A 13,357-nucleotide genomic window follows, 5' to 3' on the forward strand; every position below is an offset into this window, starting at 1 on the left:
ACATGGCTTCCCCGTCAAATTGACTAACGAAATGTCTAATTTTTTATGATATTGAGTTTTGATCTTTTTTAATGTTCAAATTCTTGGTAATTAGAATCATTACGTAGAATACTATGAACTTTATTTATAAAAATTGCATCTATTAAAATTTTTACTGTCGTTTTCGTTATAATGGATAAAAGCCTTTTTTTTATTATACCCTAACGTGACCCATTTAATAAAGGATCGTGGTTTTTTTTTTGCAAATATTCAATTTTATTTTTAGTTTTATCATTGCATAATCTAGTTTTTTTATCGAGTACATCTATATAAAAAAGTCCTTTGTCTAGAACTGTAATTCTATTAGCAAATTCATTGCTTAAGTTGTGTTTTTTTTTTTCTTTTTTTTTTCGTTCATATAAATCCAATAATTGTATAGTTCATCATCATATACGATTTTTTCTATTTTAGCCAAAGAAATCTTTCTTTTTATCATTTCCCAGAAAATGGATAAACTAGGTGGATATGTAAAAGAAATTCTTTGTTTTCTATCATTTTGACATGTATTAAAAAAATATTGTGACATTTCATTTTTTATCGCATTTTCAAACCGATTGCTTTTTACATATCGCATTGGACGATTCCAACGTTTATAGTCGAAAAGAAGAAAAAGAAGGGGTTTTTGAAACCATAATAGGTTTTTATTTTCTTCTTTAAGTATTTCTGTAACACCCCCGATTTACTATTAACAATAAACAATAAATAAAAGAAAAATAAACAACCTTTAAATAAAATTGCGGAAGCATACACTTAAATCGGAGGTATTACCGCCACACTTAACAACCTGTCGAGTGTAAGGCTTACAAAATCCCAATAATTACAACCCAATAAACTAGGTGAGCTATTTATACAACTTTATAAACTCATGACATCACACTAATCGAAACACTTGAGCTCCTTTAGCTACGACCACTTGATCAACCTGCTTAGAAAATCTTGACTGCTCACCATTAAGGACAAATTCCAAAATAGATCGTCGCAGGGCCACCATAAGAAAAAGACATGGCCGCAAATACAAATAGCACAATAAAACAACACACACACGTCAGCAAAAAGCTGAGTAATCACCACATATCAGAATACAAAGAATAATATAACAATTAATATAATTAACTCACTTAAACAATGTAGTTCGAAACTACATTACACATTTACTCTGGAAAATAACCTTTATCAACTCAACCTCGAATAATAATATGAACCTTTACTAAATATATCCCATAAGTGTGCCATGCTCATTGTTCTATACCTAGCCTTGGACATGGGTAATTTGAATAAAACCAACAAGTATAAAAACTTGAATACTCCCAATAACTAGAAAACACCTTAAACCAGACCACATACGGGCCAATTCCCACTGTAGGGGACCATAGAAAAATAGATAAAGATTGTACCTCATTCCTAACTCATGATCATTATCTCATTACCAACATACCAAGGACTGGGTCTATAACGCCGAGCCTCAAACCAATAACAAAATAATAATTCTCAACCTTTTGATCTCATACTTGATCAAATAATCATAAACTTGATAATAAATAGTATCTCAATATTGGCACATGTTCCCAAATAACATAACAAGATCAACTCAATTCAATTCAAAAACATCTCAACTCTTAGGGAAATAAAACTAGTTCCCAAAAATAATCAAATCTTAACCCAAAAATAATACTCTGCATTAGTAACCCTAAACCTCGATAAAACAATACTCCCTATAGCAACAACATTAAAAACCCTAGAAATAACACAATCAATCAATGCGACAATTAAATCATATAATACCACACACTAATCATATACATATAAATCATGATCATATATAATTCACAAATTATAAAATTTACACATAACAATACGGAGTACAATTAATACTAACAATTTATAATCAAACAAATCAAAAAAAAAATTAATTAAGATAATGTGATTACATAAAATAAATAATACAATCAAATTATAAACAAACGATATAAGGGTTGATAGTGTGATTACCGTCACGGACATACAATCTTCGTTTTGCTTGATCTGACGAGGAGAACATCACACTTTCTTTCACATTGTATAATTAAAATCTCATGAATATGAGATGCTTATTCATGCGCACCAACACCCAAGAGTTGACTTTGATTAAGCAAATCAATTGATGATAATTTGCATCATCATGTTAAAGGCAAAAGTAGTAAACTCAATTTTTGCAGAGTACAGCGTTGGGGTAAGCCGAGGCAAACGTAATATAATTAGGGTATAAGAAGTATTTATAGTTTATAAACAAGACTTTTATAAGATAAAAAATAAGGTTTCAAACTTTCCAAAAATAAACTATGTAGATAAGGAAGGTTACTTAATAATTAAAATAACTTAATTTATACGTATAAATTTATAAAATATTTAGGTATTACAATCTACCCTCCTTAAAACAAGTTTCGTCCTCGAAACTTAAAATAGAAAATTTTAGGGTATTACAATCTACCCTCCTTAAAACAAGTTTCGTCTCGAAACTTAAAGTAGAAAATTTTAGGGTATTACAATTTCGATCTTTGAAATATCATGATTTCCAGAATAAGAAGTTGGGCTATTTTTATAGCATGCTTCTTTTAAGTGCAAGTGAAATTCATCCTTTGCTTTGTCATTTCCATTCACTCGGATCTTTTCCATTTCATCCATTTTGATTTTGTCCGGATTCTTCTTTTCTTCCGAAAAAGGGAAGGAGAAGGATTTTCTTCGGTGAATCCCTCTTCTTCCTGTTTAGTCTCCTTCGTTTCGGATATTTTTTCTATTTCTACATCTGTTTCTTCCTCACTTTCTTTCGTTTCTGGAGTTTCGTTCAGTTTCTTAGTAAAAATAGGTGACGACATTCTGCCTAAATAGTAGACACATGTAATAAAGAAGAGAATATTAAATGTTCGAGCCACATACACAAGGTACTGATCAGATCTAATAAGATTATTTTGCTGTATCCAGACTAATACCAATCCAACCCATTTCATGAATAAAATGTGACCAATTAACCAACCAACAAAACTACTTGTTACAAATAGCATCTTGTTGTTGCATCGAAACATATAAATGTTGACTAATCGGACTAACATTGAACTTGGTAAAATGAAATATTTGAATAATTGAAAAATGATATTTATACAATCCTAACAAGAGAATAGGGCTCATGAGATATGTCCGTTAGCTATACAATATATACAATAGATATAGGCCCTAATACCCCCCTCAAGTTGGAGCATGCAAATCACAAATGCCCACTATAAGAATTGGTTTTTACTTAAAGCCTTGGTGAATATATTTGCTAGTTGATCAGTTGTCTTCACATTAGATGGACTAATAACACCTTTCTGAATCGCATCGCGGACATAATGACAATAAATCTCAATGTGTTTAGTACGCTTATGGAACGCCGGATTCTTCGCAGTATACAATGCAAACTAACTACCATAAAACAAACTCATTGCACGGGGATGCGAGACTCCAAACTCAAGAGTAGAGCCTTCAACCATTTTAACTCATCAGTGATTTTAGACATTAAACGACACTCTGCCTCTGCAAAAGATTTAGCAACAGTTTTCCTGCTTTTTAGTCTTCCAAGAAATAGGAGAACTACCAAGAAATACCAACCAACCAGAAATAGATCGCCTCGTCAAAGGATAACTAGCCTAATCCGAGTCACACCAACCTGTAATATGTAAATCACAATCTGAACTCAAAAGGATTCCCTGACCCGGACATCCTTTCAAGTAACGTACCGTACGAAGGGCGGCCTCCCAATGATCATGTTGCGGTTGTTGCATAAATTGAGATAAGATATGCACCGTATAAGCCAAATAAGGTCTAGTAAAAGACAAATAAATCAAATGGCCCACAAGCCGCTGATACATTTCAGGATCAGAAAGAAGAGGGGACTCTGATTTAGCCAAAGTATGATTCTGCTCAATAGGAGTACTTGCCAGACGTGCCCCTAGCAAACTAGACTTTGCAATAATATCAAGTGTATACTTTCGTTGACATAAAAATATGCCATTCCGGACTCCGTGCAACCTCAATACCAAAAAAATACTTCAACACTCCCAAATCTTTCATAAGAAAACAGTCACTCAAATATGATTTGAATGTGGTAATTGCAGAATAATCATTATCAGATATTATTAAGTCATCAATATACACTAGAACACTAAGTTGAATAGACCTAGTTTGCAGAGTAAAGAGAGAGTAATCAGAGTACGATTGCAAAAATCCGTACCTTTTCAGAGATGTTGCCAATTTACAGAACCAACAATGAGGTGCTTAGCGAAGACCATACAATGACTTTTGAAGACGACACACCATACTAGGTTGAGTTCCATGAAATGCATGGGGAGATTTCATATAAACCTCCTCATCAAGATCACCGTGAAGGAATGCATTGTGGACATCCATCTGATGTAATTCCCAATTCTTTGCAGCAGCTACAACAAGAAAATCACGAACAGTTACCATTTTAGCAATGGAAGCAAAAGTCTCATTATAATCAATACCCTCAAGATGGTTACCAAATATAACAAGTCTCGTTATTAAGCTTGACCTTGTAAACCCATTTACAACCAAGAGCTTTCTTACCCGGAGGTAATTTTTCCATCACCCATGTTCCATTGTTTTCCAATGCATTAATTTCCTTTCACATTGCCTCTCTCCAACCGACATCTTGCATTGCCTCCTTGAAGTTGCGGGGCTCAACCGCCGTATCTATAGCTGCAATAAATATACTGTGTCGCATAGAAAATTTATCACAATTCACAAAATTTGCTAAAGGATAGGGAGTACATGAGGAGCATGGAGTAGACGGTGAATTGGGGGAGATAGATGGACTCGGAACAGAAACCGTATGTGAAACATAATCCTGATGCCAACCCGAGGGATGTCTAGGTTGTTGACCTTGACCAAGATCAAGAGAAGATGTAGAGGAGAGGCTCGGATCAGCATCTTCCAAGGCAGAATTAGTAGTAGAGGGCACAGTTGTGGCATTAGCGCAAGTAGCATGGGGGGTAGCACAGATAGTGGCGGTGGCATCAAAAGCAGTGGCAGAGCTGCTTGGTGCTTGTGGTGAACCGGGGTCAATAGAGGATTCACCAACCTTCAAAAAATTTTCCAAATCGTCTAAAAAATCATTCATAACTACCACATTTTCTTGTGACACACCCTCGGTTTCCACATTAGCATTAAGTGAGTCACTAGTAGGCACAAAGGGGAATTCATTCTCATAAAACTTGACATCACGTGAGATGAAAATTTCACCCATTTCAAAATCATATAACTTCTAACCCTTCTTGCCACGAGGATAACCCATAAACATACATTTCCTATTCCTAGGAGCAAATTTGTCACCCTTAGCTTTTTGATTATGAGCAAAGCAAAGACACCCAAAAACACGAAATGCATCAAAATCAGGTTGTTTTCCAAAATGCATTTCATATGGAGTTTTCTTATCAAGTAAAAGAGAAGGAGTGCGATTAATAACAAAAGTCGCCCCAAGAACACAGTCTCCCCACAAATCAATTGGAAAATCGCCTTGAAACATCAATGCTATACCGACATTTAATATATGTTTGTGTTTACGCTCTACCCGACCATTTTGTTGAGGAGTACCGACACAAGAGGTTTGAAAGAGAATGCCATGTTCATCAAAATAAGGATGCATGTAATACCCGGATATTTTACGATTTTATATAATATATTTTATAGAAAAAAATAAAGTAATTTTTAATTCCTATTTTGTGTCTAGTAGAATTCTTGTTTACGAACTATAAATTATCTTAAACCCTAATAAAGTTATTGTATTTTATAAAGAAAAAAAAAAGAAGAAGGGGAGCAGCCATTTTCATTTCTTGTGCGTGGGATTTGTTAACCAAACCCAAATTTGATTTTTGTAAAAAGTTTCTATTTGATTCTTCTTCATTAATTTTTGTTTTATTCTCTAATATCCATCATCATATGTATTGATTGCATTATAAGATTAAAAGAGAAGGTGCACAATTGTAGGGAATATTTCAAGCATACCACACTTGAGCCCCACTGTGATCATACACTTAAGCATGGTGGCGTCCAAAGGGAAAGAATTGGAAGAGAGCTAGCAAGGAGAAGATAGATTAGAGCATTACTTTAATTTCAATTTATTAGACAAAGTTAATTTTAAGTTAATTTTATTTTTTAGCTTTATTTAAAATTCCATCAATAATGCAATTTTTACTTTATTTTATTGATGCAATTTCAGCTTTTTTAATTAAATTAACTCTTTACATTTAAAATTCATTTTAAAGCAATGAAAACAACTTGACTTATCCTGAAAATTATTCGAATACGGAAGTCAAAAATTTTCCAAAAACACCGACATTTCCCCAAATTAATGCGGAACACCTGGCGCTTCAATTCAGACTTTGTCGCCATCTAGAAGAATTGTCGCGATGCCCTGGCTTTTGTCTCTATGCGGCAGTTGAGTTACGTTGCTGACCTTAATTTTTGCGCGCCAACTGTTCTGTTTCTTAAGAATCAATTTTTGTGGGAATTAAAGTGGCCGGACCCTGTAAAGGGTTGCCTACATATCCTTCCTAAGGAATCAGGCCAAACGTAGCTCTCTTGAGTTTCCTACTCAAGTAATTATGAGTAGTACTTCTTAAGTTGGTCAAGATTTGTCATGTTTGAAAATTCATTACCATCTATGTTAGTTAACTTTGCAACACCTCCTAATAGGATGGTTTTGACAATGTATGGTCCAGACCAATTAGGCCTAAATTTGCCTCTTGGGTCTAGAACATTCTTCCTTAATGCTTTTAATACCAAGTCTCTTACCTTGATGTTTCTTGTCTTGACCTTCTTATTAAAGTGCCTAGCCATACGAGTTTGGTAGCATTGAGTATGATGTAGAGCTTCTAGTCGTTTTTCATCAAGTAGAATTAACTCTGTATATCTTGCTCTAGTCCATTCAACTTCATCGAGTTTACTCTCCAACGTAATGCGTAGGGAAGGTATTTCTAACTCCATGGGTTGTACGACATCCATTCCATATACTAAAGAGAATGACATATTTCCTGTTGATGAACGAATTGACGTGAGATAACCCCAAAGAGCAAAGTGGAGTTTGCCAGGCCATTCTTTGTAATTTTAAGTCATTTTCTCGACGATAGTCTTTAAATTTTTATTGGCTTCTTCTACTGCACCATTTGCATGAGGCCTATATGGGGAAGAATGATGGTGTTGAATACCATACTTTTGTAGCAATTCTTCACATTCTGCTTGAAAGTGAGTTCCATTGTCACTTATCATTTCATGTGGGACTCCATATCGACATATGATGTTTCTTTCGATAAATAGTGCTACATGCCTTGGAGTGAGTTTTGCATATGATGCTGCCTCAACCCAATTTGTGAAATAGTCGATTGCTACTAGGATGTATTTGTGTCCTCATGTTCCAGGAGGAGTAATCTTTCCAATAATATCTATTCCCCATGTTAAGAATGGCCATGGTGAAGTGTAAGTGTAAAGAGTGAGGAGGAACGTGCTGCAAGTTGGCGTATATTTGGCATTTAGGACATCTTTTCACATAGTGATAACAATCCTTATTCATGGTAGTCCAATAATACCCTTCGCGCATTATCTTTTGGACTAGAATCTTGCCATTAACATGGGTTCCACATACTCCTTCATGGACTATTCTCATTACCCTTTGGGCTTCCTTTTTGCCTATGCATAAGAGAGCTCGACCTTTAGATACCCTTTTGTGTAGCTCATTGTCTATGAGTACATATTGGGAAGCCAAAAGCCTTATGGCTCGTTTTGCTCTTTTGTCAGCGTGGAGTGGATATTCTCCTGTGGTAACATAGTTGAGAATATTTGTATACCAAGGTTCTTCTTCTTCTTCTTGAACTACCTCATCATCCTCTTAGCCGATTTATGCCTCTTTTCTATTGTAAAAGGCATTTACTCGATTTCTGTGGGGATTCTAACCATCAAGGCTATCCTTGCCAAAGCGTCAGTAAATTGGATTTCCTCCCTTGGTAGATATGTGTATTCTACCTTTTCTAACTGATTAGTGAGAGTTTCCAGATATGTAAGGGGCCAAGCTTTCGCTCCTTACTTTCCACCTTTTGGAAATCTGATTCATGATTAGGGAAGAATCTCCGAATGTTCAGAGTTTCTTTACTCCCAATGCTAAAACTGTTTTGAGGCCTACCACACATGCTTCGTATTCTGCAGCATTATTGGTAACGTCAAAATCTAACTTTATAGAGATTGGGACATGTTCTTCTTTTGGCGATACTAACAATACTCCCAAAAACAACCCTTTTGGTTTGATTCTCCATCGAAGTATAATGTCCATGTATCATCTTCTGTGACCATCAAGTCTTCGTCTGGAAAGTCATTCTCATGTATTGGTGTAGAATCTTCTATTGGAAAGTCTGCTAAGAAGTCCGAGACCACAAATCCTTTAATAGCCTTTTGGGGCATAAACCTTACATCGAATTTGGCTAAGTTGACTATCCATCTCGATATTCTCATTAAGTGTAGATTTCTCGAAGAGATACTTTAGTGGATCCATCCGAGATACTACATAGACTATGTGAACGAGCATGTAGTGTCTTAACTTGGTTGTGGCCCACACTAATGCGAGGCACAATTTTTCAAGTGGTGTTTAGCGTACTTCATACTCGAGCATCTTTTTGCTTAAGTAGTAGATGGCGTTTTCTTTCCTTCTACTTCTTGTGCAAGCATAGCCCCCATTGTCTCTTTAATGACTGTTAAATATAACCTAAGAGGGATTCCTGGGAGCGCAGGTGCTAGTACGGGAGGATTATTGAGATAGGCTTTGATTTTCTCAAAGGATTTTTGGCACTCATCGTCCCATATAACTGGCACGTTCTTCTTCAATTTCTTGAATATAGGTTCACATATTGTGTTTAATTTGGATATGAACCTACTTATATATTGCAACCGGCCAATGAATCCTCAAATTTGTTTCTCGGTCTTGTGCAGCGGCATTGACCTGATTGCTTTAATATTTGTTGGGTCTATCTCTATTCCTCTAGAGCTAATAACATATCCCAAGACTTTTTCCTGAGGTTACTCCAAAGGCACATTTAGATGGATTTAACCTCATGTTATTCTTTCTCAACCTTTCGAAGAATTTTCTTAGGGCCACTAGATGTCCTGGACGATCTTTTGATTTTACAATCATATCATCCACGTAGACCTCAACTTCTTTATGCATCATCTCATGCAACAAGACAGTCTCTGCTCTTTGGTAAGTGGTACCCACGTTTTTCAACCGGAATGGCATTACCGTGTAATAGTAAGTGCCCCATGACATTATGAATGTAGTCTTTTCCATATCTTCCTCAGCCATGAGAATCTGGTTGTACCCCACGTATCCATTCATAAACGAGAGAAGCGCATGATTTGCTGTATTATCTATCAAAATGTCGATGTGTGGTAAAAGGAAGTCGTCCTTTGGACTTGCCTTATTTAGATCTCTATAGTCGACACATATTCTTACCCTGCCATCCTTCTTTGGAACTGGTACCACATTTGCAACCCATTTTGGGTATTTTGATACCCTGATAAAACCTGCAATGATTTGTTTTTGAACTTCTTCTTTTATTTTAAGGGCTACGTCGGGTTTCATTCGACGTAACTTTTGTTTTACAGGTTTCATTCCTGGAATTAGTGGTATTGTGTGTTGAGCTATTTCTCTCTTTATTCCTGGCATATCTTCATATGACCAAGCAAATACTTCGATAAATTCTTTTAGTAGATTAATTAAACCGGTTCTTTCTTCTTTAGTAAGAGTTAATCCGATTTTAACTTCTCTTTTTATGTTTGGATCCTTTGAAATATCCACCGTTTCAGTGTCTTCTATTACTGGTGTTTTTTTCTCAAGTGTTTCCACTGCTTTAATTATCTCTTTGTCATTTTCATTGTTAGTTAAGCAATGCTCGTCTTCTTGAGTTAAGGAATGACACGAGGAGTAAGCGAAAGAAGACATGTATTAAATTCTGAAACCATTACATCAAACAAAGAAATGTCAGTTGGGACTTGAATACTAACTATCCTAGGAGAAGACGCTAAAATAGAAGAGCTAGGGAGAGGTGCTATATCTAAAGATTTTGAAGACTCGATAGGGAAGACTCAAACTTAGAATCTGACTCAGTCGACTCTTCGAACATGGGTCCTTGTCCTGTTGTTATAGAGTTCTTTCGTCCGCTTGGTTTAGTCACCTTCACAGTCTTTCTCCACCCCTTGACTAGTCTCTCTGCTGGAGTGATAAGCTTTGAGGGGTCAAAGCTCTCACTTTGTAGTGCTGTCTGAATGAGCGCGGAGTTATCTTCAATATATTTCAGCTCATTTTTCTCGTGTCCAAAAAGAATTCCTATGACATTGAAGTCAAAGAATGGAGGTGTTTCTCCTTATAGATAGGAGTAGGGATGTCATCTAAGAAGTGGCAATCGAGGAATATCTCGAATCTAGGTTGTCTTATTCCATCTTTAACAAAGGGCTCGGGAAAATCATAGCATGGATAATCTTCACCCTCTCTTACAAATTGTCCATTTAGTATGAGGGGATATTCATCCATTGATATTGCTTTCTTGTGGGTATGAGCATTCCTCTGCGAATTAGCCTTTTCCTGGGCTTGCTTATAGTCTTTCGGAGTCGATTCAAAACCAAGTCCAAAAGTATCTAATTTAGGAAGGCCAGACGATTTCGTTTGTGTTGCCACTCCTTTCTTCTTGTGTGTTGCTACTCCGACGAGTTAGGGAGCGAGGGTACTAAAATAACGTTCCCTTTAAAGGAGAATCACTATTCTAGCCCTAGTGCGGCCTCTACTAGCTCTTCTTTTTTCATAATTTCATCACCAAACAATATATGCAACGCGATACCTAAAACTAAGTTAGTTAATTTTATTTACAAGCATTAATCATGTAGGAATTGCATTGCAAAGTCGTTATTCTTTATTTAATTCAAATTCGTGAAAGGAGCAAAAATAAACAAGATTCGCCTTGGCTTAAGTGGTTAATCAATCAATTAATTATTCAATTCTAATCTTATTTAACGTAAGATACTATGTGAAATTGATTAATTAAATATCCTTTTAAAGTGGTCAAACAACACTATTTATTGATTAAGGTTCTTTTAAACAAGAAAAGTAGATGTGATTTATCTAAGTGCTTGGGAATTTACCACTTCTCTTTGCTAGATCTCCGTTTAGAACACTTATGGACTCCTTCTTGTTTGGAACCTCTACCGTGTAACAAAGATTAAGAGGGGTGAGTGTTTAGGACAAGAGGGTTTGGTAGCACAAGTTCACAAGAGTTTCTTCCAGAGTTTTTAGGTTAATTTATGTATGCCTCGTATTAAGCCCCTTTTTATAGGGAATGGATGTAATTAGGGTTTTAAGCATTCTGCCGCAGCAGGTGTCGCGCGCATCTGGATGAGTTGCGCGCGGCATCCCAACGCAAGTAATTTAGTTGCGGTGCTATGGGCAGTGCAACAGGATGTCTTGCGCGTGGCATTATAGTAAGATTCGATTTTATATTTTTATGAAATTTTGAATCTTCTCGAGCGCATCTCTAGCAGTTGTGCTAGGTGTTTCGCGCAACTGAATTAGTTGTGCGCGCCAGACCAGCGCGACTCATTGAGATGCACGAGGCTTTTTCTGCGGCAACATCAAATTTAACCTAGGCGCCTCTAAATCTGTAATTATTGGGTCTTAAGCACGGGCTTAAGTCAAATTATGACCGGGTTTAGCTAATTGGACCTTGCTTGTATTTGTTTTTGGGTTAGGCTAGTCTTTTTGTGTCTTCGCGGTTTAACCAGTCATCCATAAGTATTCTTCACTTTAATCCAACACGAACATGGTTTTATTTATCGTCATTGCACTTCCTGTAACACCCCGTCTAAAATAGAAAGCGAGATGTTGTCGGAAATAATGTTGAGACGGAAATGTCACCCTAAAGGTTACTAAAAAATAAAGGGAATAAATAAATAACAGAAATAAATAAAATAAATTGATCAAAGAAAACTTTAAATGAGGCCGAACAACCTCAAACCGACTATCCAAGGAAAAGAGAAGTTAAAAGGATAACAAAAGAAAGTCTATAAAACTTCTAAGAACAAACTAACACTCTACTCTCAGCCTCAACTTGATAGGAACTATTTTCACCTGCAAATAACATTTAGGTTCCACAATAAGTGGGGAGTAACTAGCAGTTCTCCCAGTACTTGTAGAAACACAAAGCCAAGTAAAGAAAAGCTTAGACACAAGCATAAATCATAACAACAAGAAGGAACATTAACTCAATGAAGAATAACATAATGATCTTAAAGTGTAAATAAAACATTGAAACATGACTACAATACAAGACAAACATGTATATTGATCAACGTACAAATATTACCACAAGATAACAGAATTAAAAATAATAGCACCCAAAAATAAACGCGATAAACTTATATAAACATTAATTAAATCCTTTAAAGATTCTTTAAAGAAATTAAGAAAAACTCTTGACTTGACTTAAGAAAAACTTCTCAAAGTAGTAATAATTTTAAAATAGGAAATTTTAACTTTTCGAAAACTAATCCATTGTGAGGCAAGCATATAAAATATGAACGCCGGTGAATCCCGCAGCCCACCACCAAAGGTTTGTCAGGGTGAACCTACAGGCGATTCCGCAGCCGTCTGTGTCCGAGAATGGCTAAACTCCAAGTTTTCCTACTCAAATTCCGCAGCCCGAGAAGTTTCGGACGACAACAATTAACCTAGGAAATTACATCTGGAATTCCGCATCCCAAGATGTTGGCATGTTCCAACTATTGAATTCCGCAGTCCAATGGTTGTCTTACACTCATGAATCATATAAACAGTAAAAAGAGTTCTTCAAAATCATCCAAACACATTTAGGGATCATCAACCCCAATTTAAAATACTGCTGGTCTTTACTTATAAGACAAAAATTCAACAAAAATCCTTCAAAAGAGTTATCTTCAAAATATATAAAGTAACTCATATATCATAACAATGTGTCACTATTATTGTCTGGATTTGGGTACGAAGCTAATTATAACAAAATATCACAATACACTCCGTACACAACCCTTGGCGAAGTGGTGTTAAAAAACAGTGTTATTCTACTTTAAAGCACAACGACGTCGACAACTTACTTAACACTTTTAAACCATTTTTTAAAAACTCCTTAAACACTCACAATATAAATCAACATTGATCCTTGGTCACAATTTCCATCATTATACCGACTCATTTAAATAAATAGTATGTTATCCAACAAAA

The sequence above is a fragment of the Chenopodium album genome, chromosome 8, assembly GCF_948465745.1.
Source record: "Chenopodium album chromosome 8, dcCheAlbu1.1, whole genome shotgun sequence".
Lineage (NCBI taxonomy): Eukaryota > Viridiplantae > Streptophyta > Magnoliopsida > Caryophyllales > Amaranthaceae > Chenopodium > Chenopodium album.